The sequence below is a fragment of the Melanerpes formicivorus genome, unplaced genomic scaffold (genome assembly GCF_026170545.1).
Source record: "Melanerpes formicivorus ecotype bairdi unplaced genomic scaffold, bMelFor1.0.p_v2 SCAF_38, whole genome shotgun sequence".
NCBI classification, from domain to species: Eukaryota; Metazoa; Chordata; class Aves; order Piciformes; family Picidae; genus Melanerpes; species Melanerpes formicivorus.
Window position 1 is genome coordinate 1,206,782 of NW_027142390.1, and position 25,217 is coordinate 1,231,998.

A 25,217-nucleotide genomic window follows, 5' to 3' on the forward strand; every position below is an offset into this window, starting at 1 on the left:
GTTAGGGAGATGTTTCCAGGAGACCTGAATCATGGGATCCAAAAAGCCTTAAGTCAAACAACTTTCACCTCCTGGGTGTCAGTCTGTGCCCCTTGCCCCATCCCTGAGCACCACTGAGCAGAGCCTGGCCCCAGCCTCTTGCCCCCCACAGCTCCTTCAGCTCTTGCTGAGCATTGCTCAGCTCCCCTCTGGGGCTGCTCTGCTGCAGGCTCTCAGCCCCAGGGCTCTCAGCCTTTGCTGCCCCAGGCCCCTCAGCAGCTTTGCATCCACCCTGGGCTCTCTGCAGCAGTTCCCTGTCCCTCTGGGACTGGGGAGCCAGGAACTGTTCAGGATCCCCCAGATGTGGTCTCACTAGGGTGGAACTGCTGGCATTTCTACTTCAGAATCCACTGTGAGTCAGACTCAGACCAGCAATCAACCCCCCTGGGCGCATGCAGGCTCCACAAGGCAGCCCAGCTGCAGGTCAGAGCAGCAGTAGTCCTCTGGTTATTTGGCTTCACTGTGTGCCTGTTGGACACCACTGCTGCAGGTAAGGCAGAGCTGTAGCTGGAGAGCTTGGAACTGAAGCTAAGAGCTGAAGTTGTGCCAGGAGAGGCTTAGGCTAAAGAGTGAGAACAATTCTTTCGATGCAGAGGGGGTCAGGGACTGGCAGAGGCTGCCCAGGAAGGTGGTGGAGTCCCCATCCCTGGGGGTGCTCAAGCAACCTGTGGCCATGGCAGGGTTGGACTGAATGACCTCAGAGGTCTTTCCCAGGCAGAACAACTCTGTGATTCCGTGAGCACTCCCACAAGCCTCCTGAGGAAGGGAGCCCAAGCTTGCAGGGGAGGTTGAAATGGAAATCTCAGCCATTATTGAATTGCTCTTCCCAGCTCAACTCCATCCCATTGTTTAAAGCATCAGAATTGGTGATGAGCTGCTCCAGGGCCTCTGTTCTGAAGCAACACTGGCATCATGAATAAGCAAAACCCCAGGCCCTGTGGTGAGCAAAACAGCAGAGATAGGGGAGTGCAGACATATCACTCCTGACAGGGCTAAGCAATAGGTGATGCAGATAAGTGGGGTTGGAATAAAATATGATTAAAGCAGTCTGCTCCATTCCCTTCTGATTTAAGAGTGCAAAGTGCAAACTATTCATCTTCTGTCTGGAAGCAGTAAATCAAGTGATAGAGGAAAGAGAACAACTAAGTGGGGTGCCAGGGAAAATCAAATCACCACATGCTGGGAAATTGCTTCTGGAAAGGAGGAAAACAGGAGTCAGCACCAGGGCAGGTGGACCAGCCTCAGGCACCACCAGGACTTAGCCAAGGCTGGTCCAGGCTCAAGAATCCTCATCGACAGCCAGGGGGAACAGGAGAGGAGAGTTCCAGTCAGTAGAGGCAAGGTGGAGCAGAGCAGAGTGCATAGATTCAGTGAAGGGGTTTGGGTTGGAAGGGAGCTCAAAGCTCAGCCAGCTCCAACCCACTGCCATGGGCAGGGACCCCTCCCACCAGCCCAGGCTGCTCAGGGCCTCATCCAGCCTGGCCCTGAACACCTCCAGGGAAGGGACAGCCACAGCCTCCCTGGGCAGCCTGTGCCAGGCTCTCCCCACCCTCACTCTCAGGAATCTCTGCTGCTGCCTGACATGAGATCCAACCTGCTCCAGCACCAAGCAGAGGACCTAGAGCCCACCAGGAGAGGTCTCACCAGCTGGCTGTGCCCCTTGCTCCATGAGGAGAAGGAGATGTTTCCCTCTCCCAGTTGCATGCTGCAGCTGTGGTGAGGTCTGTCTTGGGCTGCAGGGCTGTGAAGGCAGGCAGGCAAGGCTCAGCACTGTAAATCCAAAGCCATTTGCACACCAGGACCATGAGGGAAAAAAACAGATTACTTGTGGCCATTTCAACTGATGTCAGCAGTTAGGGAGGATGGGGAGAGAGAGGAGAGCAGCAATAGGAAGCATAAGCAGAGCTGAGCCCTCCTGGCTTAGCTCAAATCCCCACTTCTGCTGCAAGCAGCAGCAGTGTGGTGGCTGTGAAAAACAGCAGCGTTGGATCTGTGCTTGGAGGGGACCTCAGCTCCTCACAGAGCCAACTGCACACAGCTCCAAGCACTTATGGGATGAGCTGGGTCCTGGCTCATGGCAGAACCATAGCATGGTGGGGTTGGAAGGAGCTCTGGAGCTCACCCATCCCCAGCCCCCTGTCCCAGCAGGGCTCCCACAGCACCCTGCCCAGCAGCACAGTGCCCAGGGGGGTTTGGGAGCTCTCCACACCAGGAGACTCCACAACCTCTCTGGGCAGCCTGCTCCAGGCCTCCAGCACCCTCACAGCAAACAACTTTCTCCTCCTGCTCAGGTGGAGCCTCCTGGGCGCCAGTCTGTGCCCCCTGCCCCTTGTGCTGTCCCTGGGCACCACTCAGCAGAGCCTGGCCCCAGCCTCTTGCCCCCCACAGCTCCTTCAGCTCTTGCTGAGCATTGCTCAGCTGCCCTCTGGGGCTGCTCTGCTGCAGGCTCTCAGCCTTTGCTGCTCCCAGAGCTGCTCCAGGCCCCTCAGCATCCTTGCATCCTCCCCTGGACTCTCTCCAGCAGTTCCCTGTCCCTCTGGAACTGGGGAGCCCAGCAGTGGAGCCAGCAGTGCAGATGTGGCCTCACCCAGGGCTGCTGATGTGCTCAGGGTGGCAGCTCAAGAGCATGAACAGCTTCACCCTTCAGACCCCAGCTCACAGTGCACACACTTGTGCAGATGAGCTCCCATGCAGTCCCTGGCTTCTCAGAGCTCCTCAAGCCACAGCCTGGGGCATCTCCAGCCTCTCCATCCTGCCTCATGGCTTCCTTGCACAACAGGCACAAACCAAAGCCCTGTGTTACCAGAGAGCCACAGAGCTTCTCCTCCTCAAAGCATCTGTCATGGGAACCCAGTGGGCAGCACCAGGGAGATTCCTGTTGCTCCTCTTCACCAGCTCAACCCTGCTCAGAAACTCCTCTTGAAACCCTTCTAGAGGCATCCTCCTCCTTACCCTGGGAAGATTGCAGCACCTCCAGCCAAGCCAGACCAGGCTGGAGCCAATCCCAACCCATCAGCCAAACCCTGCACTGCATTTAGCAGCCTGGAGAGGAAGCTCAGCTGGTGAGAGGGTTAGAAAGGGAGGTTCAGCCACAAGAGCTTGGCAGCTAGCAGCAAAGATTCATTGCAGGGGCTCCACTGAGAGCCCTCTCAGCTTTCCAGGGCAGAGGAGCAGGATCTCCTGCTCACTGAACCACAAGCAGCATCCTCAGCAGATCAGAGAGTCACAGGATCATTAAGGCTGGAAGAGATCTCGAAGATGAAGTCCAACTTCCTACCCAGCACCTCCAGGGCCACTGGATCTTGGCCTGAATGCAGCACCCAGCACCTCCAGCACCCAGCACCTCCAGGGCCACTGGATCCTGGCCTGAATGCAGCACCCAGCACCTCCAGGGCCACTGGATCCTGGGCTGGATGCAGCACCCAGCACCTCCAGGGCCACTGGATCCTGGCCTGAATGCAGCACCCAGCACCTCCAGGGCCACTGGATCCTGGCCTGAATGCAGCACCCAGCACCTCCAGCACCCAGCACCTCCAGGGCCACTGGATGCTGGCCTGGATGCAGCACCCAGCACCTCCAGGGCCACTGGATGCTGGCCTGGATGCAGCAGCTCCAGCAATGCCCTCCACACCTGAGTGAGCCTCAGGCAGGTCCTTATCTTACCTAGCAAGCCTGAGCAGCAGCATCTCAGCATGCCAGCTTGGAAGGGACCCCAGGGATCACCTGCTGCCCCTTTCCAGGGGATGGTGGAGCTGAAATGAGCTGCCCCAGCACCCTGGCAGGCTGAGCCTTCAAACTCTCCACTGTGGGGAGCTCCCCAAGTGCCCTTGGGAGATGATTCCCCTCTCTAACTGCTCTGATGGGGAAACGTTTTCTTCTGGATTCCCATGGGAATTTCCTCTCAGTGCCTTGTCCCCATCACCTCTGGCCTTTTCCTTGGGATTCCTTGGGGAAAGGAAGTCTCCACCCCCTTACCATCCATCCTTTATGTCTCAGACAGCACTTCTGATGATGGAATCAAACAGGGCTTTAAGTACACTTTCCTCCCCTCCTCCACTTCATGTAGAAGCCAGCCTCCAGCAGAGCTGGTGGAGCACCTGCCTGGCACGGGCTCTGCAGGGCTGCGGGCAGCCGAGCGCCTCCATCAGCCGCTGACGGAATGGTGACACCTACTGACACACCAACCCGCCGCCGCGCTGCGGGCTCCCGACGGCCAGCCGCAGCCCCCCGGGCAGCCCCTGCCGGGGGCTCTCCACCCTCACTGCCCCCCCGGGCAGCCTCTGCCGGGGGCTCTCCACCCTCACTGCCCCTCCAGCACCGCCAGGCATCCACAGCCCCCCCGGGCAGCCTCTGCCGGGGGCTCTCCACCCTCACTGTCACTGCTGCACCACCAGGCATCCACAGCCCCCCCGGGCAGCCTCTGCCGGGGGCTCTCCACCCTCACTGTCACTGCTGCACCACCAGGCATCCACAGCCCCCCCGGGCAGCCTCTGCCGGGGGCTCTCCACCCTCACTGCCCCTCCAGCACCGCCAGGCATCCACAGCCCCCCCGGGCAGCCTCTGCCGGGGGCTCTCCACCCTCACTGTCACTGCTGCACCACCAGGCATCCACAGCCCCCCCGGGCAGCCCCTGCCGGGGTCTCTCCACCCTCACTGTCACTCCAGCGCCGTCTGGGGCCTCAAACCAGAAACCTTCCCCCCCCCCAAGGGATTAAAACACCTCCAGCACTCCAGCAGCTTCAACAGCCTCATGGCCAGCAAGGCCAATGGTCACCACGGAGCAGAGCGTGGCCAGCAGGTCCAGGGGAGGCTGCAGAGATGCTGAGGGGCCTGGAGCAGCTCTGGGAGCAGCAGAGGCTGAGAGCCCTGGGGCTGAGAGCCTGCAGCAGAGCAGCCCCAGAGGGGAGCTGAGCAATGCTCAGCAAGAGCTGAAGGAGCTGTGGGGGGCAAGAGGCTGGGGCCAGGCTCTGCTCAGTGGTGCCCAGGGACAGCACAAGGGGCAGGGGGCACAGACTGGAGCCCAGGAGGCTCCACCTGAGCAGGAGGAGAAAGTTGTTTGCTGTGAGGGTGCTGGAGGCCTGGAGCAGGCTGCCCAGAGAGGTTGTGGAGTCTCCTGGTGTGGAGAGCTCCCAATCCCCCCTGGGCACTGTGCTGCTGGGCAGGCTGCTGTGGGAGCCCTGCTGGGGCAGGGGGCTTGGGCTGGGTGAGCTCCAGAGCTCCCTTCCACGGTCTGCCACACTGGGGTTCTGCAGAGGATGGAGTGTTCACTGTCCATCCATGGTGGCTGTCCTGGGCTATTGCCCAGGGAGGAAGAAAAGCCATCACAAACCCCCTGCCAAGCAGCAGCTAACAACAGTCCTCTCATCTCCACCCAGGTGCCCATGAGAAGCTCTTCAGCTGCTGCAGGAGGCTTTGCCACCAGCACTGCAAGCTGCAGGCTCTGACACAAGCACCCAGAACTCCCTTGGTGTGGTTCCCCCCCAGCCCCCCCAACCCCTTCCTTGAAATAGAAAGGGGAAAAAGCCCTCTCTGTTCTCCACCACCCCCCTAGCAGATGGTGGGGAAGCAAACACCTCCCACACCCAGCTGGAAGGGGCCTCACAGGAAGATTCCTCCCCCCCTGTCCAGCTTAAAAAGAAACTTGCAGAGCAAAGGGAGGAGGTGGTGAGACCCCCATGGGGATGTCCCCACCAGCACCCCCCCCCCCCATCTCAGCCTCCTGCCACGTGAATGGCTCTGTACCAACCCTCCTCTTCCTGCTTCCACTTTTAAACCCCCAGCAGCTCTCAGATCTGCTCTGCTTTCCCCTCCTCTCCCACCCCCACCAGCCTGCTTCCATGCCTGCTGCAGGCAGTGGGCACTGCCCCTTCCCTCTTCCTCTCCCATTCAGCTTTGTCCTTCAGGGGAAAGGATTAAAGAGATGGTTGCAGCTTCTCACAACCAGGAAGGGTTTCTGCAGCCAGAGCACCTGGTTTCCCCCTCTCTCTCTCCATGGAGTGAGCAGAAGACTGGGGAAGAGCAGCTCCAGGCTCAGTGTCCTGCTCTATGAACTGCTGAGGGCTGTGCTCCAGGGGCAGTGGCTCAGCAGCAGGGGGGGATTGTGATCTCCAGGCAGGGCAGCTGGACTTGGAGACTTCCAAGGCCTCTTCCATCCACAGCAGTTCTGTGACTCAGGCCTGGGATCCAACCCTGCTTCCATCTCCTCCTCCCCCAAAGATGTGACTTGCAATTTTTCCTCTCCCTCTCTCTCTCCTGAGGGCTGGGGAAGGGTATTGGCAGGTCCCTTTCTCCAGGCCCACCCCAGCTTTGCAGTGATGGCCTCCCTAACATGAGGGGTCCATATTTCATCCTCCCCTGCAGCCTGGCACTATTGAGCTGCCTCTCCTGAGGCATCAATCACATTTCTCTCACTTCCATGCTCTGCTTCAGCTCTAAGTTCTCATTAGAGCAGTTTTAGTGGGCTGGGAATAGAGGAGTATTGAGCAATGTGCCTTTGATTGGTGACTTTGGGGCTTTATTCTGCCCATTTTTAGCTGCAAATGAGGTCTGAATATAGATGGTGGGGGGAGGCTGTAGCTCAGCTCTTGACTGCCTGCCACCACCAAGCCCTGGCTGGTGCTGTCCTTTTGCCTCCTTTGGTGGCATGTGGAGGCATTCCTGGGGCCAATTAGAGGAACTGATGAGCTGCTTTCCCCAACTCACTCCAAAGAGTTCTGTCTTTGGTTTGGGCTTTTTCTTCCCCCCCTCCCCCTCCTCCAAGATCTGTAGGAGGACAAACTGACCACACCAGCCTGGGCACTGGAGGAGCTAGCCAGACCTCAGACTCCATGGAGAGTGCAGGAGTTCACTCCTCAGTCACAGAAACCATTGTCCCAGGGGCCTCTGAGGCCAAACCCAACAGGTTCTGGAACAAGTGCCTCAGGAGACCCAACCTCAGCAGAGCAGAGAGAAGTTCCTCCTACCTGCAAGATGATCAACCACAGCAGGGGGACAACAGCATCCTGGGGTGCCTCGAGAGAAGGGTGGCCCAGCAGGGCTGGGGAGGTTCTCTTCCTCTCTGCTCTGCCCTGCTGAGACCACAGCTGCAATCCTGTGCCCAGCCCTGGGCTCCCCAGGCCAAGAGGGACAGGGATCTCTACAGCTCCCTGCAAGGAGGCTGGAGTGAGGTGGTGTTGGGCTCTTCTCCCTAGCCTCAGGGGATAGGAGGAGAAGAAATGGCCTCAAGTTGCACCAGGAGAGATTTAGATAGGACATGAGGAACAATTTAGAACAGAAATAACCAGGTTGGAAAAGACCTTTGAGACCATCAAGCCCAACCTCTTGCCCAGCACCATCTGATCAACTCAGCCCTGGCACCAAGGGCCTCAGCCAGGCTCTGCCTAAGCACCTCCAGGGATGGGGACTCCACCACCTCCCTGGGCAGCACATCCCCAGGGCCAATCTCTCTTGCTGGGAAGAATTTCTTCCTCACCTCCAGCCTGAACCTCCCCTGGCACAGCTTGAGACTGTGTCCTCTTGTTCTGGTGCTGGCTGCCTGGGATGAGAGACCAACCCCCACCTGGCTCCAACCTCCCTTCAGGTAGTTGTAGAGAGCAAGAAGGTCTCCCCTGAGCCTCCTCTTCTCCAGGCTAAGCAACCCCAGCTCCCTCAGCCTCTCCTCACAGGGCTGTGCTCCAAACCCCTCCCCAGCTTTGTTGCCCTTCTCTGGACACCTTCCAGCAGCTCAACCTCTTTCTTCCCCCAAAGGGTTGCCCAGGCCTGGCCCAGGCTGTCCAGGGCAGTGGTGGAGTCCCCAACCCTGGAGGGGTTTCAAAGCCCTGGAGCTGTGGTGCTGAGGGCCATGGGCTGGTGGTGCCCTGGCAGTGCTGGGGTAAGGCTTGGACTCCAGGATGATCTTGGAGGCCTCTTCCAACCAAACAACTCCGTGACTCAACAGCAATAAGAGCTGAATTGTCTGAGCAACTCTTCCTACCATCAAGAAACCTCTGGGCTGCATCACTGAGCAGCCCTGGCTGGAGAGGTCTCAGGAGGGAAGCAGGTCCTGGGCTGACAATCAGCTGCTCAGGTGGCAGTGAGTTTGCTTCAGCAGCAGACCTGAGTCTGGGGGGTGGGTAACCACTTTTCTGCCTCCATAAGGAAGGAAACCACTTTGCCAGTCCCTGGCTGTGCCACCAAGCTGATTTGCAAGCACCTGGGCAGTGTCACCTCCTGACCTGTCTGACATAAAGGAAAACCACAAGGAAAAAAGAGCCCAAAGAAAAAGTCAGCTCTCTGACCTTGTGCTGTGCCAGAGTCATGGAGACAGGTCCAGCACTCTGCACCCCAAGCAGCCCTTCAGAGATGTCCATCCTCAGACACCCCACCTCCCAAGAGCCAAGCAGACAGCAGTGAAAGCATGGTTAAAAACCCACCCAATAACAGATCAAACTATGGAGTGCCCAAGGTTCTGAGCAGAGCCTCAGGACACAGCTTCAGCTCCCCCAAAGTCAGCCACAGGAGGAGAAACAGAGAGAGAAAGCTGATAGAGATGGAGGGAGACCTCCCAGCAGGAGGAAGGCATCCCAAAATGACCCCAGCAGCCACACCAGGAGGAGTGCAAGGCAGCTGAAGGCTTCTGAGGACAGAGATGAAGGCAGGTAAGGACTGGCTCTGGCCCTCACACATCCTCAGATGCCTACAGAGATGACTCAGAGAGGTGAGAGGATGCAGCCAGCAGCCTGGCTGGGGAGAGGAGGTGGGAGGGAGAAGTCCTGTGGTGCACAGCCCTGGGACCAGGCTGCCCAGGGAAGTGCTGCAGTCACCATCCCTGTAGGTGTTCCAGAAGGGAGCAGATGTGGCCCTTCAGGCCATGGCTTCGTGGCCATGGTGCTGTGGGAGAGAAGGCTGAGCTTGGTGACCTTAGAGGTCTTCTCCAGGGGGAATGATTCTGAGCAGCCTGAGGGACCTGGGGCCAGCCCTGCTGGCTGCAGGGGGCTGGACCAGGTGACCTTTACAGGTCCCTTCCAAGCCAACCCATTCTGTGAGGCTTTACTCCTCCTTTAGAGGGGACAAAGGGCTGGGAACCACCTCACTGAATTATTCAAAGCCACCTTGCAGCAGCAGGAGGTTTTTCATCTGCTTTCTTCCCCCCTTAGCAAGGCTACTGAAAATGCAAACCTCTTCCCTCTCTCAATTACTCCTTGCACCTTCTCTCAGCCACCTTTAGCTTATCTCTATTGTTTCTCAGCAGAACCTGCTCATCCACAGGCATGATAAAAGGTGATTGAAAGCTCTGGATGTCAGATAGAGTCCTTATCACTGCCTGATTCCGGGCTCAGAATTAGACTCCATAGCATCCCCTCCAAACAGCACAGCTTCCAGGTGAATTTGTGAATGGCCTTGGCTAGATCTGAGGATAAAGTGCTGGTAATAGAAGAAGGTTTGGGAGCTGATGGGCAGGGAGCTGATGGGCAGGGAGCTGATGGAGAGCCTCATCCTGCAGCAGGGCTTGGATACATTTGTGCTGCCCTGGGAATTCCAGGGAGCAGGGGAAGTCCCTTTGCACTAATTCAGTGTCACAGATAGAAGGCTTCACTCTTCAACTAACTCTTCCTTCTTCCCAATCAGGCCCAGAGCAGAGGAACTGAACTGCCCAAAGAGCAGAAGCACAGCAGGAGTTAGGATATCAGTGGCAGTGAGAAGCTGCCAGACTCCCCTGACCAGGTCCCATCTGCTGCCGTGCCCAAGCAGCTACCCAAAGACAGCGAGGGGCTGTGCAGCAGGGAGAGCTGCAGAGCCCCAGCACAGTGGAGATAGGAAGGGAGCTCTGGAGACCCTCCAGCCCAAGCCCCCTGCCCCAGCAGGGCTCCCACAGCACCCTGCCCAGCAGCACAGGGACAAGGGGGGGTTGGAAGCTCTCCACACCAGGAGACTCCACAACCTCTCTGGGCAGCCTGCTCCAGGCCCCCAGCACCCTCACAACAAACAACTTTCTCCTCCTGCTCAGATCCAACCTCCTGGGTGCCAGTCTGTGCCCCCTGCCCCTTGTGCTGTCCCTGGGCACCACTGAGCAGAGCCTGGCCCCAGCCTCTTGCCCCCCATAGCTCCTTCAGCTCTTGCTGAGCATTGCTCAGCTGCCCTCTGGGGCTGCTCTGCTGCAGGCTCTCAGCCCCAGGGCTCTCAGCCTCTCCTCCTAGCTGCTCCCCTTTGAATGAAGCAGCAGCAGAGGCTGCAGCCTCAGGACAGAAATGGCAAAGAGCAAATCCCTGCCTCAGCTGTCCCAGACTTGATGTTTTTTCCCCTTGAACACAGGGATTAGTTTCTCAGCCAGGCCCCAGAGCAGCAAGCACTTCTGCTGGCAGTCCTGGTTGCCTGTGCAATGAATCTGTACAAGCCTCAGCCTGACACCTGATCTTCATCAGCTTCTGCACAGTGTTTCCCATTACACCTCACTGCCTCCAACTTTTGTGTACCACAATAAATAAGGGCCCCAGGTGCCTTGCCAAGCAAATTAACACAGAAACAGAGCCAAGGCTCTGAAAGTGCAGAACAAAGCCTGCCTTAAGCAGCAACTGGTCAGGGAACCGACTGCCAGCAGCTCTGTTCCCATCTACCCTGTCAGAGAGGCAGGATGTGAGCAAGAGCCTCAGGACCAGCAGCGATGGTGGAGCAGCCACAGGCCAGGGCACACCACCAGCACCAGCCTGGGCTGCTGCCACCTCACACCAGGGCTCAGAGAGTGGTTTGGGTTGGAAGAGATCTTAAAGAATGCTCAAGTCCTCATCCAACCTGGCCTTGAACCCCTCCCTGGCCAAGCTGGATGGAGCCTGGGCTGGTGGGAGCTGTCCTTGCCCCTGGCAGGGGGTTGGAGCTGGATGAGCTTGGAGGTCCCTTCCAACCCAACCCATTCCATGAATTCATGAACCATCTGCTTCCAACAACCCCTGCCATGGGCAGGGACACCTCCCACCAGCCCAGCCTGCTCATGAGCTCATCCAGCCTGGCCTTGAGCACCTCCAGAGAGGAGAACATCCCCAGCCCCCCTGGGCAGCCTGTGCCAGTCTCTCCCCACCCTCACTGCCAAGAACTTCTTCCTCATCTCCAAGCCAGATCTGCCCTCCTGGGGCTGAGGGCTGCTCTCCAGGAGCTGGCAGCAGAGGTAGGGAAGAGGTGCAGCCATTCCCAGCTATCACCACCTGAACACCCAACTGGCAGCTTGCTATCCATCCCACCTTGCCTCAGGAGAGGCTGGTCACACCAGAGCTGCTGATTCCAAATGTCAAGCACAAGAGGAATTGAGCAATTGTGCCTCTGTTGGTATGGAGGGAAGGGAAGGGGGAAATAAAAACAACAAACCACAAACATTTCCCATCCTGCAAGGGATGGAAAAGTACAATTCTGCTCTCTGTGCTCTTCCCACTGATGACTCAGCCCTCAGAGTGCGTGTGCTGATCCCATGATCTGAGGCATCAGCTCCTTTGGAAGTCAGAGGGAAGCCAGGAGGATGTGTTTTAAAGAGAGAAAGGGAGGGGGGCAAATATCAGATAATAAATATTTCATCCCAGCCTTCCTCTCTCTATGACTTTTGTTCACAGCTTCATCCTCCAGCAGAGCAGGAATGTTGGAGGCAGGCTTCACACCTGCGTGGCTGCCACCACCAAAGGCTGCCCAGGGGGATGTGAGTTTGAGGCCTTGGCCCTGAAGGTGTTGAAGATCAGCTTGGTGTGGCCCTGGGCAGCCTGCTCTGGTTGGAGGGGTCCCTGCTGCCTGCAGGAGGGTTGGCCAAGAGCTGGGGTGGCTTAGCCTGGAGAGGAGGAGGCTCAGGGGAGACCTTCTTGCTCTCTGCAGCTACCTGAAGGGAGGTTGCAGGCAGGTGGGGGTTGGGCTCTTCTCTCAGGCACCCAGCACCAGAACAAGAGGACACAGTCTCAAGCTGTCCAGGGGGAGCTTTAGGCTCAAGGTTCTTCCCAGCAAGAGAGATTGGCCCTTGGGATGTGCTGCCCAGGGAGGTGGTGGAGTCCCCAGCCCTGGAGGTGTTCAAGAAAGGCTTGGATGTGGTGCTTGGAGCCATGGTTTAGTTGTCAGGAGGTGTTAGGTGTTAGAGACTTGATGATCTCTGAGGGCTTTTCCAACCTGCTTGATTCAATGACCTCTGAGGGTCCCTGGATGCAATCTGTGAGTCTATGAAGCTACAGGGAGCTTTGGTTTGGAGGACACAGGCAGCAACCTGGGTACAGAAATAAGCCTTCAAGCACCCAAAATCCAAATCAGAGTGACCAGAACCCTCGGGAGGGGCTGAAGCAGCAGAGCTGGGGACAGACAAGGACCTCTCAGGCTGAAGGAGAAACTGCTTCAAGGAATTTAGACAGCTTGGAGCACAGAGGTACCAAAGCCACCAGAAGTCCTTTTTGCCCTCTGTAGAACTGGCTGGGAAAAGATCCCTTGGCAGAGTGAGAGGATTGGAGTGGATGACCTCAAAGACCTTCCCAAGCTAACTCTCTCCATCATTTCTACCTTGAAACTCATCACTGAAAGAAGTTGCACTGCTGCTCAGCTCAGTTATGCTCCACCTTTGGAAGCCAGGAGCTCAAACCCTCCACTGAAGCTTCCTGACTAACACTGAGCACCTCAAGCAGTACCTGTGGGGTTAGTGGCCAAGAGGAGAACCTTGGCATTGACAGCCCAGAGAGTGAGGCCACACAAGTGGTCTGAGCTGCCTGAGCATGGCTGGGTCTGGCATTAGTGCTCTCAGCACCCTGATGAATCAGCTTCTCTCAGCTGAAGCACAGACACCATCACCAGCTCGCTGTGCAGAGCAGCCCAGGCTGCCTGGCTGACACATTCCAAGGGGGATCAAGTGTGCTCACCACCACTTCCAAAGCATTCAAATCCCTCTGCCTCCAGCAGAGCTCCAGAAGTACCTGGGCAGGGTGAAGGCTGAGCACTCAGCACAGAGGCCAAGCTGCCACCTGATGTGGACATCTCCAGTGCCTGAAGCCATTCTCAAGCCTTTCATTCTCAAGAACAAGTCGAGAGGCTGCTGCCTGCTCTCTTCTCACAGGCAATTAGTGATGGAACAAGAGGGAACAGCTTCAGGCTGCAGCAGGGCAGGGATAGACTGAAGAGCAGGGAAATGAGAGGTCAGGCACTGGAATGTGCTGCCCAGGGAGGGGGTGCAGTCACCAGCCCTGGGTGTGCTTCAAGGTGGGGTGGATGTGGTGCTTGGGGGCATGGTTTAGGGGTGAGGCTTGCAGAGTGGGGCTCTGGGTTGGACTTGGTGGCCCTGAGGGGCTTTTCCAGCCTGACTGCTTCTAAGAGGGTTGTAGGTGCAGCTGGAAGAGCAGAGGAGCCTGCACAAAGGCTGAGGTTCCTCAGCTGTTGGAGGGAGCTGGGGGTTGGGCTCTTCTCCCTCGTACCAGGTGATGGGAGGAGAGGAAGTGTCCTGAAATTGGGCCAGGGGAGGCTTAGGTTGGAGAGAAGGAATAATTCCTGTGCTGCCAGAGTGGTCAGGGGCTGGCAGAGGCTGCCCAGGGAGCTGGTGGAGTCCCCAGGCCTGGAGGTGCTCCAGAAAGCTGTGGCCAAGGCAGTGATGAGCATGGTGGGGTTGGGTTGCTGGCAGGATTCAGTCACAGAGGTCTCTTCCAACACCAAACCAATTCTATGACAACAGAAGTTGCTCAAACTCTACATGAGACAAAGAAAAGCTTCCAGTCCATGGCCAAGAGCCTACTGGAGACAGGGGGCAGGAGGAACCTGCCCAGCAGAGGGTCATGAATCAGGAGCTGGAAGCTGCAGCAGAAGGAAAGCTGTGGAAGGGGAGCAGTGGAAGGGGAGGAGCTGGCTCAGTGCACAGGAGTCAGGACAAGTTACAGCCTCCCTTCTCCTGCTTTCCCCCCAGCAGAAGAAACATTCTGAGGACTGCTGCATAAATTTGGGACTGAAAAATATTTGCTGTGCTCCCTACAGCCCTCAGGCAGGAGGAGGTCAGGAGGGACAGGGAAAGAGCTGTCAGTTTGTGAGGAGGTTGTCCAGATCCTGAAAACCAGAGGAAAGCAACCCCCACAGGGACATTTCCCAACCACCTTCAAGAGCCTGGGCAGAGGAAGCAGCACTTGGCTGCCCAACAGCCCCCTGGGAAGTTGGATTTCCACAGCAAACCTCAGGTGGACACAAGCAGCCTGGGGGGGTTTCCCCTCCTGCCTTCCCCCAGCCCTGCTTTAAGAGCCTTTAGCACAGAGAATGGGCACTTGTGTTTATAGAGAGGTGATAAAGAGAGCAATAAAGCAGCAAAGTGTGCCTTAAACTGCCCAGGAGCCAGCACTGGGCCCTGGCAGCCCAGAGCCAGCTGGATGCTGAGCTGCAGCCAGAGCAGGGAGAGAGCAGCACAGGGAGGGGATTCTGCCCCTCTGCTCTGCTCAGCCCCCACCTGCAGCACTGCCTCCAGCCCTGGGACCTCCAGCACAAGAAGGACCTGGAGCTCCAGATAAAGCCACAGAGATGATCAGAGGTTGGAGAACATCCCCTGTGGGGACAGGCTGGGAGAGCTGGGGCTGTGCAGTCTGGAGAGGAGAAGGCTCCAGAGAGACCTCAGAGCAGCCTTCCAGTGCCTGAAGGGCTCCAGGAGAGCTGGGGAGGGACTGGGGACAAGGGCTGGGAGTGACTGGATGAGGAACAATGGCTCTGAGCTGGGAGAGGGGAAACAGAGTGGGGATGAGGAAGAGATTGTTGGCAGTGAGGCTGGGGAGAGCCTGGCACAGGCTGCCCAGGGAGGCTGTGGCTGCCTCCTGCCTGAAGCTGTTCCAGGCCAGGCTAAATGAGTCCTTGAGCAGCCTGGGCTGGGGGGAGGGGTCCCTGCCTATGGCAGGGGTTTGGAACTGGATGCTCTTGAAGGTCCCTTCCCTCCCAGCCCGTTCTGAGGCTGAATGGCTCAGGTGAGACCCTTCACAAGCACTCTGCCCCACTCAGCTCTCCCCCTGAGGATGCCTCCAAAGCCTCAGGGCCAGCCCAGCAGGCAGCCCGGCCCCGGGGGCAGCAGGAGCGCTTGGAGTACCCAGCCCTGACATGTTTTATGAGTTAATTTGCTGTTATTTAGTGCCCTGCACAGCAGCACTAAATCTTCACATCCCTTTTACTGCTTTAACTTCTTGCTAGCCACAGAAGCTGGTGTTAAACCTTTCCTGTTTATTTGCTTGGCACCCAGGGGAGCAGCAGGGAAGGTTCTGTGCTAGAGGACAAGAGATTCAATTCAAGTTAGGAAGCCTGATTTCGAGTTAGTTATTTATTTTCCCCCAGCCACCCTCCCCAGCAGCTGTGAGAGGGCATGGGAAAGGAGGGGGAGAGAAGATCAAATCTCCCCCAGAGGCATTTGGTGCTCTCTCCTCAGAGAGGGCTCTTGGGTTTGATAAGGAGATCACAGCTGGTCCCTGGAGCACACAGCACCACTGCTCCCCCAGGGCCAGCACAAACCGGGGGAGAAGGTGGGAAGCTCCTGCACCCTCCTCTGCCTTCTCCAGGCAGGAGAACTGTTGGGGGGCAGGGCTGGGCACCCCCTGAGGGCCAGAGGCTCTCCAGGAGCCTCTCTGCACTCCCAGAGGGAAGAAGGGAGAGAGGCTGCTGGGCTGGGAGAGGAACTCAAGCAGCTGGGCTGGGGAGAAGAACAATGCCATGGGCTGGAGACACAGAGACACAAAGCAAGAGCCAAGCCCAGCCCTGAGGGCAAGGAGGGCACCACTGGCACCACTGGTGCTGGGGGCAGGCACTGGGCAAGGCCCAGCCTGGGCTCAGCACCAGCTGGGAACCAGAGGCAGGAGCTGGATGGAGGAGCACAGGGCTGGGGCTGGAAGGCAGCAGGGACAGAGTGCTGCTGGCACAGCAGCCAGGGAAGGAGAGGCTTGGCCCTGGGCAGCCCTCAGCTGGCTCCTGAAGATGCCCTGCAGGGGCTGCAGTCCCTTGGGGGGCACTTGAGGCTCCCCTGTGCTGGCTGCTGCTCCCCACAGCTGCCACCTCTGCCCTCCTGCCCCCCAAGGGCTGGCACAAGCTGTGGCAGTGCCCTTGGGGTGGCCAGCAGCAAGCCTGAGGCAGAGGCTTTGTGCAGCCCAGGCCTTGGCAGGAGCTCTGCCCTGAGCTTCTCCCTGCTAGGAGCAGCCCCTGGCTGTGCCAAGCTGCCCTGAACTTCAGCAAGGAGCTCCCTGGGCAGAGCCTGAGCTGGGCAGTGGCAGCCCTGAGCAGAGCCTGAGCTGGGCAGTGGCAGCCCCTGAGCAGAGCCTGAGCTGGGCAGTGCCAGCCCTCAGCAGAGCCTGAGCTGGGCAGTGCCAGCCCTCAGCAGAGCCTGAGCTGGGCAGTGCCAGCCCCTGAGCAGCCCCAGCCCTGCTCTGCCTCCCAGCAGGACATTACCAATGTTTCACCTTCAAGCAAACAAACAAAGCAAGCAACAACCCCAAGAACCCCACAGAGATACAAAGAAGCTAAGCCAGGCAGCAAACAAAACCCAACCAGCCCCAGGAGGTCTCCCAGAACCAAACCAAAACCCCAGAGCCAGGGCAGGTGGAGAGCCTGCAGACTTCTACCTCCACACAGCTTCGTTTGGAGCCCTCCCAGCACAGCCTCTGGAGCCATCAAGGCTCAGCTCTGAGCCACCAGTGGTTGCCATATCATTAGCATCATAGTACCAGTCAGGGTTGGAAGGGACCACAGAGATCATCCAGTTCCAACCCCCCTGCCATGGGCTGTGCCAAGCTGCCCTGAGCTTCAGCAAGGAGCTCCCTGAGCAGAGCCCGAGCTGGGCAGTGCCAGCCCTGAGCAGAGCCTGAGCTGGGCAGTGCCAGCCCCTGAGCAGAGCCCGAGCTGGGCAGTGCCAGCCCCTGAGCAGAGCCCGAGCTGGGCAGTGCCAGCCCCTGAGCAGAGCCTGAGCTGGGCAGTGCCAGCCCCTGGGCAGAGCCCGAGCTGGGCAGCGCCAGCCCTGAGCAGAGCCTGAGCTGGGCAGTGGCAGCCCTGAGCAGAGCCTGAGCTGGGCAGTGCCAGCCCTGAGCAGAGCCTGAGCTGGGCAGTGCCAGCCCCTGGGCAGAGCCCGAGCTGGGCAGCGCCAGCCCTGAGCAGAGCCTGAGCTGGGCAGTGCCAGCCCCTGGGCAGAGCCCGAGCTGGGCAGCGCCAGCCCTGAGCAGAGCCTGAGCTGGGCAGCGCCAGCCCTGAGCAGAGCCTGAGCTGGGCAGTGCCAGCCCCTGAGCAGAGCCTGAGCTGGGCAGTGCCAGCCCTGAGCAGAGCCCGAGCTGGGCAGTGCCAGCCCCTGAGCAGAGCCCGAGCTGGGCAGTGCCAGCCCTCAGCAGAGCCCGAGCTGGGCAGTGCCAGCCCCTGAGCAGAGCCCGAGCTGGGCAGTGCCAGCCCTGAGCAGAGCCTGAGCTGGGCAGTGCCAGCCCTGAGCAGAGCCTGAGCTGGGCAGCGCCAGCCCCTGAGCAGAGCCCGAGCTGGGCAGCGCCAGCCCTCAGCAGAGCCCGAGCTGGGCAGTGCCAGCCCTCAGCAGGGCATCACAGAACCATCAATGCTGGAGATGATCTCTGAGATCATCACCCTCCTCCCCCCACCTCCATGCCCCCTGCACCCTGTCCCATCCCTGAGCAGAATCAGCTCTGCTCCAGTTCCACGCAGGACATCTCACAGCACATGTAAGGTTTGGAAGGGAGCTCCAGAGAGCATTTTGTCCTCCAAGCCTCCACCCCTGCGAGGCAAACCTCTGCTCCAAGAGGTATCTGCATTAATAGATGATGATGAGGCAGTAAGGAAATAAAAGCACAGTAGGTGCTGGTTGAGATTGGCTTATCAGAACACTGAGTAGCTAATGGCACAGCTACAGAAGAGGCATTACTCACTGAGATAGACCCCTAATAAAGGAGACAAATCAAGATAGCACTTGATGAATCACAGAAAATGTTCTGCAATCTGGAGCAGCAAGGCCTATCAATACTGCAGAGCATCCCTGGCATCTCCCCTCGCTGTGTGAAGCCTCAGGTCTGAAGGGGTTCCTCAGCCAGGCAGCTGCTGGCTGGAGCCAGGAACAGATGGACACAAAGGGCCATTATCAGCTGCCATCCCCTGAATGGCAGGTAGCTGCTGCAGCACCAAGGGAGCTCTCCACCCATCTGTTCGTGGTGGAATGAATTAATGATGTGCTGAGGCTACTCTCCCTCTCCCTCTCTCTCTCTCATTTTTAAGTCCACTCTTCAACAGCAGAGCCAAAAAAGTTGATCCAGGGAAGCTGAGAGTTTGCAGGCTGTGAGGAACACAGAGTCAGAGCAAGGGAGGGCTTGGAAGGGACCTCCAGAGATCAAGTCCAACCCTCCTGCCATAGCAGAGGCACCCAGGGCAGGACACATCCAGATGGGCCTTGAAAGCCTCCAGAGAAGGAAGCTCCACAACCTCCCTGCTCCAGGCCTCCAGCACCCTCACACCAAAGAACTTTCTCCTCCTCTTCAGGTGGAACCTCCTGGGTTCCAGTCTGTGCCCCTTGCCCTGTCTCTGGGCACCACTGGGCAGAGCCTGGGCCCTCCTTGCCCCCTGCCCTTCAGATATTGATAGGCATCAGTAAGATCTCCTCTCAGCCTTCTCTCCTCCAGGCTCTCAGCCCCAGGGCTCTCAGCCTGTCCTCCTCACACAGCTCTTCCAGGTCCTTCAGCATCCTCACAGCCTCCACTGGACTCCCTCCATCATATCCCTGCCCCTCTTGAGCTGGGGAGCCCAGACCTGGGCACCCCAGCTGTGGTCTCACCAGGGCAGAGCAGGGGTGAGGAGAGCCTCCCTCGCCCTGCTGGCCACACTCTTCCTCATTCACCCCAGGAGGCCATTGGCTCCTTGGCCACAGGGACACATTGCTGTCCCCTGGACAACCTGCTGCCCACCAGCACACCCAGATCCTTCTCCATGGAGCTGCTTTCCAGCAGCTCAACCCCTACCCTGTCCTGCTGCAGGGAGCTGCTCCTCCCCCTGTGCAGGACTCCCCGCTCCCTCCTGCTGCAGCTCATTAGGTTCTGCTCTGGCCAGCTCTCCAGCCTGCCCAGATCTCCCTCAGTGGCCTCTCTGCCCCATCAGACATGCTACATAAAAGGGCCTTTATTTCTCCTCCTCTAATTTATGAGCAGGAGTTATTACACTTGGCTAAATTTAATAGGCCCATTCCACTGTTGTATTGCCAGCAATGAAAGCAGATGATTGTTGTTCAGAGGCACTGCTCTTCTGCTGGGGAGAAGATGGATGGGGATGGAATGCTGCTTGCAGCCGAGGCAGCAGAGCCTGCTGCATCTCCTACAGCACCTCCTGCACCCAGGAGAGGCAGTCAGTGAGAGAGGAGAACTGGGAGCAGATCTTCTGCTAGCCATGGGCATGAGGCTCACAGGGATGCCACAGCAGCATGCTGCAAGCTGACACAGGCAGAGGAGGATCAAACACGAGCCAGCAGGGTGCCCAGGGGCTGATCAGTGCTTCAAGGGTGGCTGGCAGGAGGCTGAGATCAGTTCAGGGGTGCCCAGGGGCAGGGTGAGGGGCAAGGGGCACAAACTGCACCCTCAGCAGCTCCACCTGAGCAGCAGGAGGAACTTCTGTCCTTGAAGGGTGATGGAGTCTTTGAGCAGAGAGGTTGTGGAGTCTCCATCCCTGGAGAGACTCCAACCCCACCTGGCTGTGTTCCTCTGTGCCCTTCTCTAGCTGGCCCTGCCCAGGCAGGGAGGTTGAACTCCATCTCCAGGAGCCCCTTCCAACTCACAGGGATGCCACAGCAGCACGCTGCAACCTGACACAGGGAGAGGAGGATCAAACATGAGCCAGCAGGGTGCTCAGGTGGCCCAGCCAGCTGCCAGCTCCCTGGCCTGGAGCAGCAATGTTGTGGCCAGCAGGAGCAGGGCAGGGACTGAGTCCCTGTGCTGGGCACTGGGGAGGCTGCACCTCAAAGCCTGGGTTCAGTTTGGGGCCACTCACTCCAACAAGGACACTGAGAGGCTGGAGCAGCTCCTGAGAAGGGCAACAGAGCTGGGGAAGGGGCTGGGGGTGTGCAGCCTGGAGCAGAGGAGGCTGAGGGAGACCTCATTGCTCTCTGCAGCTCCCTGAGAGGAAGCTGCAAGGAGCTGGGGGTTGGGATCTTCTCTCTCATACCAGGTGAGAGAAGGAGAGGAAGTGTCCTGAAATTGCACCAGGGGAGGCTGAGGTTGGAGAGGAGGAACAATTTCTGTGCTGCAGGAGTGGTCAGGGCCTGGCACAGGCTGCCCAGGGGGGTGGTGGAGTCCCCATGGCTGGAGGTGCTGCAGAACCCTGTGGCCATGGCAGCGCTGAGCTGATGCTTGGTTGGACTGAGTGCTCTTAAAGATCTTTTCCACCCCCAAGCCATCCCAGGCATTCCTGCAGCTCTATTCTGTGTGCCTATAATTCATGGAGACACCAAACAGCCAACCCCCCAAACAGCTCACATTTCCCTGGGTGAAGCCTCAAAGCCCCCAAACCACTCAGTGATCTCCTCTGTGGAGAGCAGACTGGATTCAGACAGCCACAGGCTTCCCCTGCTCCCAGTATCCAACTTGCTGGAAGGTTGAGGCCTCTAAAGCTCTTGCATGTGGCTCTCTGGGATGCCTCAGTGCTCCTCCAAGTCTCTCTGCTTGGATCTGCCTCCCCTGACAGGGTCCTGTTAGAAAATGCTGGGTTAATAACCTCCCTCCAGCAAAGCTATTTGCTGAGCAGCTCATCTCGACTCACTTTTATTGGGGGGGAGGGAGGGGGAAAACCCCCAACAACAATGCTTTGGGTTGGCTGCTTGGCTGCTCTGCATGGCTTGGGGCTCGTTTCAAACACCACTTTGGGGGCTGGGTTGGTGCCTCAGCTACCAAGTGCTTTGCTTTGGAGCTGGTGGTTGGAGCTGCCCCAGCAGCTGCTCTGCCTGGTGGGGCCAGGGGGCGCAGGGGACCCCCAGGCAGGGCTGTCACTGCCTCCTGTCTTCCCTCCTCATCCAACCATGGAATTGTTTGGCTTGGGAAAGACCTCTGGGATCATCCAGTCCAACCAGCAACCCAGCCCCATCCTGGCCAGCAAACCATGTCCCCAAGGGCCATGGCCACAGGGCTCTGGAACACCCCCAGGGCTGGGGGACTCCACCACCTCCCTGGGCAGCCTCTGCCAGGCCCTGACCGCTCCTGCAGCACAGAGATTGTTCCTCCTGTCCAGCCCAGCCCTCCCCTGGCACAACTTCAGGCCATTCCCTCTCCCTCTATCACCTGAGAGTAAGGAGAAGAGCCCAAGCTCCATGTGTGGCAGACTGCTCTGGGCTCCATCTACCTGCCAGGGAGAAGAGACCAAACCTGTCAAGCTTATTCCAACTGTTACAAAGCACTTGAAAGCCTCCAGAGTTGACACCACATCTGGCAACACAGGGAGCTCCCAATTAACTTTAATTAGAGATCTGCAGGAAATTTGCCACAAGTTATTTAAATCCATCTCGAGAAGATAACCAAACTCTTAAGGGGAAGGGAGAGGGGGGGAGGGAAAAAAGAGAGAGAAAAGAAAGAAGTAGGGTCCTTTACTCTGCATTTAGGCTGCTCCTCTCTCCTCAGCCACAAAGATATCTGATCAAAGGAGATTTTCCCCCAGATTGCTTATTCCAGGAGGCTGAGGCACCTCTCAGCTGAGAGCACTCCCAGCAGCCAGCAGGCTGCTGAGATTCATGAGCTGCACTGCTGAATAATTCAGTTTGGGGAAGATATGCATCCAATTCCCAGCTAAAATTAAAAGAGAAATATGAAGTGATGCTACTTGGGCAAGCTCAGCTCTGCAGCTGAATTTAATTAGCCAGGCCCAGCGCTGAGAGGCTCCAGGCAGCCCCAGAAGGCAAAGCATCACTCAGGACGGTGCAGAGGCCCTGAAACTCAGCCTGGGAGGGAGCTCTGCAGCTCACCCAGGCCAAATCTGCTGCCATGGCCAAGCAGCTACCCAAAGACAGCGAGGGGCTGTGCAGCAGGGAGAGCTGCAGAGCCCCAGCACAGATAGGGAGATAGGAAGGGAGCTCTGGAGATCCCCCAGCCCAAGCCCCCTGCCCCAGCAGGGCTCCCACAGCACCCTGCCCAGCAGCACAGTGCCCAGGGGGGCTTGGGAGCTCTCCACACCAGGAGACTCCACAACCTCTCTGGGCAGCCTGCTCCAGGCCTCCAGCACCCTCACAACAAACAACTTTCTCCTCCTGCTCAGATCCAACCTCCTGGGCTCCACTCTGTGCCCCTTGCCCCTTGTGCTGTCCCTGTGTGCAAACAGTGAGAGGATGAGAGGCAATGGCTGGAGATGAGAGCAGAGCTGATGGAGATTGGGTGTGAGGAACAAGCTCTGCACCAGGAGGCTGCTGGAATGCTGTAACAGGTTGCCCAGGGAGGTGACTGAGGCTCCATCCCTGGAGATATTGAAGGTGAGGCTGGACAGGGCTCTGGGCAGCCTGGTCTAAGGGTGGATGTCCCTGCTGAGTGCAGGGGGCTTGGGGTGGATGAGCTTTGGAGGTCCCTTCCAACCCAACCCATTCTAGGCTGCTACGATAGGATCCTGTTTGTCAACCCACAGCCACACCTGCTTGGAAGCCTCACTTGAGAGCAGAGCACAGAAAGCCTTCAGGGGCCCATGGAGGGCTAGGTGGACACCAACCACTGCAGCTGTGAGCTGGCATCACTGCCTCAGCCACGTGTGGGAGAGAGCTTTTGAAGCTGATCATTAATTGATCTGCACAGAGCTCTGCTGCCATGAGCTCTCTCTCTCCAGCAGGAGATGTCCTATCAAGAGCCACTCTTTTAATTGGCCCACAGGAAATCCCAACCCATCCTCATCCACCCTTCCAGGGGCTTTGCCTCCTCAGCTGTAGAGGCTGAGCATTAGTGCTGTGATTAGAGAGACAGCCTGGATTAGACACAAATCCTTTAATCAATCCTAATTGCCAGATATTAATGCAGCTCACAGAGCAAGGCTGGGGAACACCAGCCAGGCTCCTTCCAGAAGCAATTGAATTAGCAGCTTCATGCCAGAAGTGCTACCATAAAGAATAGATTAGTCTGGGCTGTACTGAGGCTTACAGGTAAGCTCCAAGCTGATAGAGATCCCAACCAGTTCTGGCTGCTTCTGACAGCTCTGAACTTCATCTGCAGCTTGGTCCTGGGGTCAAAGTGCCTGCACAAAAGTCTGCTCTGCCTCCTGTGCAGACCCATGCCCAGCAATTCCCTCTCCTGGCCCTCTCCTGTGCTGAGTGCCCCACTCGTGGAGAGGTATCTCACAACCCCAGCACAGTGGGGAGGCTGGAAAGGAGCTCTGGGGCTCACCCAGCCCAAGCCCCCTGCCCCAGCAGGGCTCCCACAGCAGCACAGTGCCCAGGGGGGGTTGGGAGCTCTCCACACCAGGAGACTCCACAACCTCTCTGGGCAGCCTGCTCCAGGCCTCCAGCAACCTCACAACAAACAACTTTCTCCTCCTGCTCAGGTGGAGCCTCCTGGGTGCCAGTCTGTGCCCCCTGCCCCTTGTGCTGTCCCTGGGCACCACTGAGCAGAGCCTGGCCCCAGCCTCTTGCCCTCCACAGCTCCTTCAGCTCTTGCTGAGCATTGCTCAGCTCCCCTCTGGGGCTGCTCTGCTGCAGGCTCTCAGAGATGTTCCAACCTCTTCATCATCCTCACAGCCTCTCTTGGATACTCTCCAGTCCATCCCTGTCCCTCTTGACCTGGGGAGCCCAGAACTGGAAGCAATCCCCCAGCTGGGATCTCAGCAGGGCAGAGCAGAGGGGGAGGAGAACCTCTCTTGGCTTGCTGGCCACACTCTCCTTCATGCACCCCAGGGTCCCCTTGGCCCTCCTGGCCACATTGCTGTCCCATGGCTAACTCCTTGCCCACCTTGAGGAGCCCAAGAGGCACCCCCCAGCCACTTCTCCTTCCCTGTGGTGGTTTCTGACCTTTCTGGGCAATTCTATGACATCCAGAGCGAAACAAACCTAAACATTTCCTCCTGCCTCTTTGTAACAGGAAATGTTCTGATGAGTTGGGAGCTGCTTTGAAGATGTGCAATTAAATTTTCCTAATGTATTCATTAATCTCTTAATACAGTGCTCTTGAAGCAGCAATTTTCCAGTGAGGACATCTTTCCACACTCATTTCCATAAGACAGACAGTCCTACAAACCAGATTAATCCACTTCCTGCTTACTGCAGCCAAAAACTCATCGTTTTCTGGTAGGTCTCAATGAGTAATTTGCAGTGAATCATTTATTTGATGCAGTTAGGGTTTGTCTTTCCTCCTCCCACCCCCCCTGAAGTCATCCTTACGTGGGATCATGGCAAACAGGTCAAGGGAGGACCTCCTCCACTTCTACGCTCCCCTGGGGAAGTCACAGCTGGAGGACTGAGTCCATTCCTGGCCTTCACAGCCCAAGAGGGACAGGGACTTGCTGGAGAGGAGGCAGCAAAGGGCTGCAAGGATGCTGAGGGGCCTGGAGCAGCTCTGGGAGCAGCAGAGGCTGAGAGCCTGCAGCAGAGCAGCCCCAGAGGGGAGCTGAGCAATGCTGATCAGTACCTCAAGGGTGGTGCCAGGAGGCTGGGGCCAGGCTCTGCTGAGTGGTGCCCAGGGACAGGGTGAGGGGCAAGGGGCACAGACTGCACCCTCAGCAGCTCCACCTGAGCAAGAGGAGGAACTTCTGTCATTTAAAGGTGATGGAGTCCTGGGGCAGGTTGCCCAGAGAGGTTGTGGAGTCTCCATCTCTGGAGAGACTCCAACCCCAGCTGGATGTGCTCCTGTGTGCCCTTCTCTAGGTGGCCCTGCCCAGGCAGGGGGGTTGAACTCCCTCTCCAGGAGCCCCTTCCAACCCCTACCATGCTGTGAGACTGTGAAATCCCCCAGCACCTCCCTGGGCAGCCCACTCCCAGTGCCTGATGTCTGCCTCCAAGCAAATCCTCTTTTCCTATCCTCAGGTCTCTCCATTCATGGTTTCAGGCAGTTTAGGAAGATCTCTGCCCAAGCAGCAGCTCAGCCTTTCAAAGCTCCAGTGTTCCACCACACAGAGCACAGACAAAGGGATTTTCATAACAAACAATAAATCCATTTGGATTACTCAGCCTGGTCAGATTCCCACTCCTCTGATGCCATGCTGCCTACAGGAAATCCATCTGCTTTCCCTTCTCAGCCACACCTTTGCTCCTCAGAACAAGCAGCAGAGGATCTGGG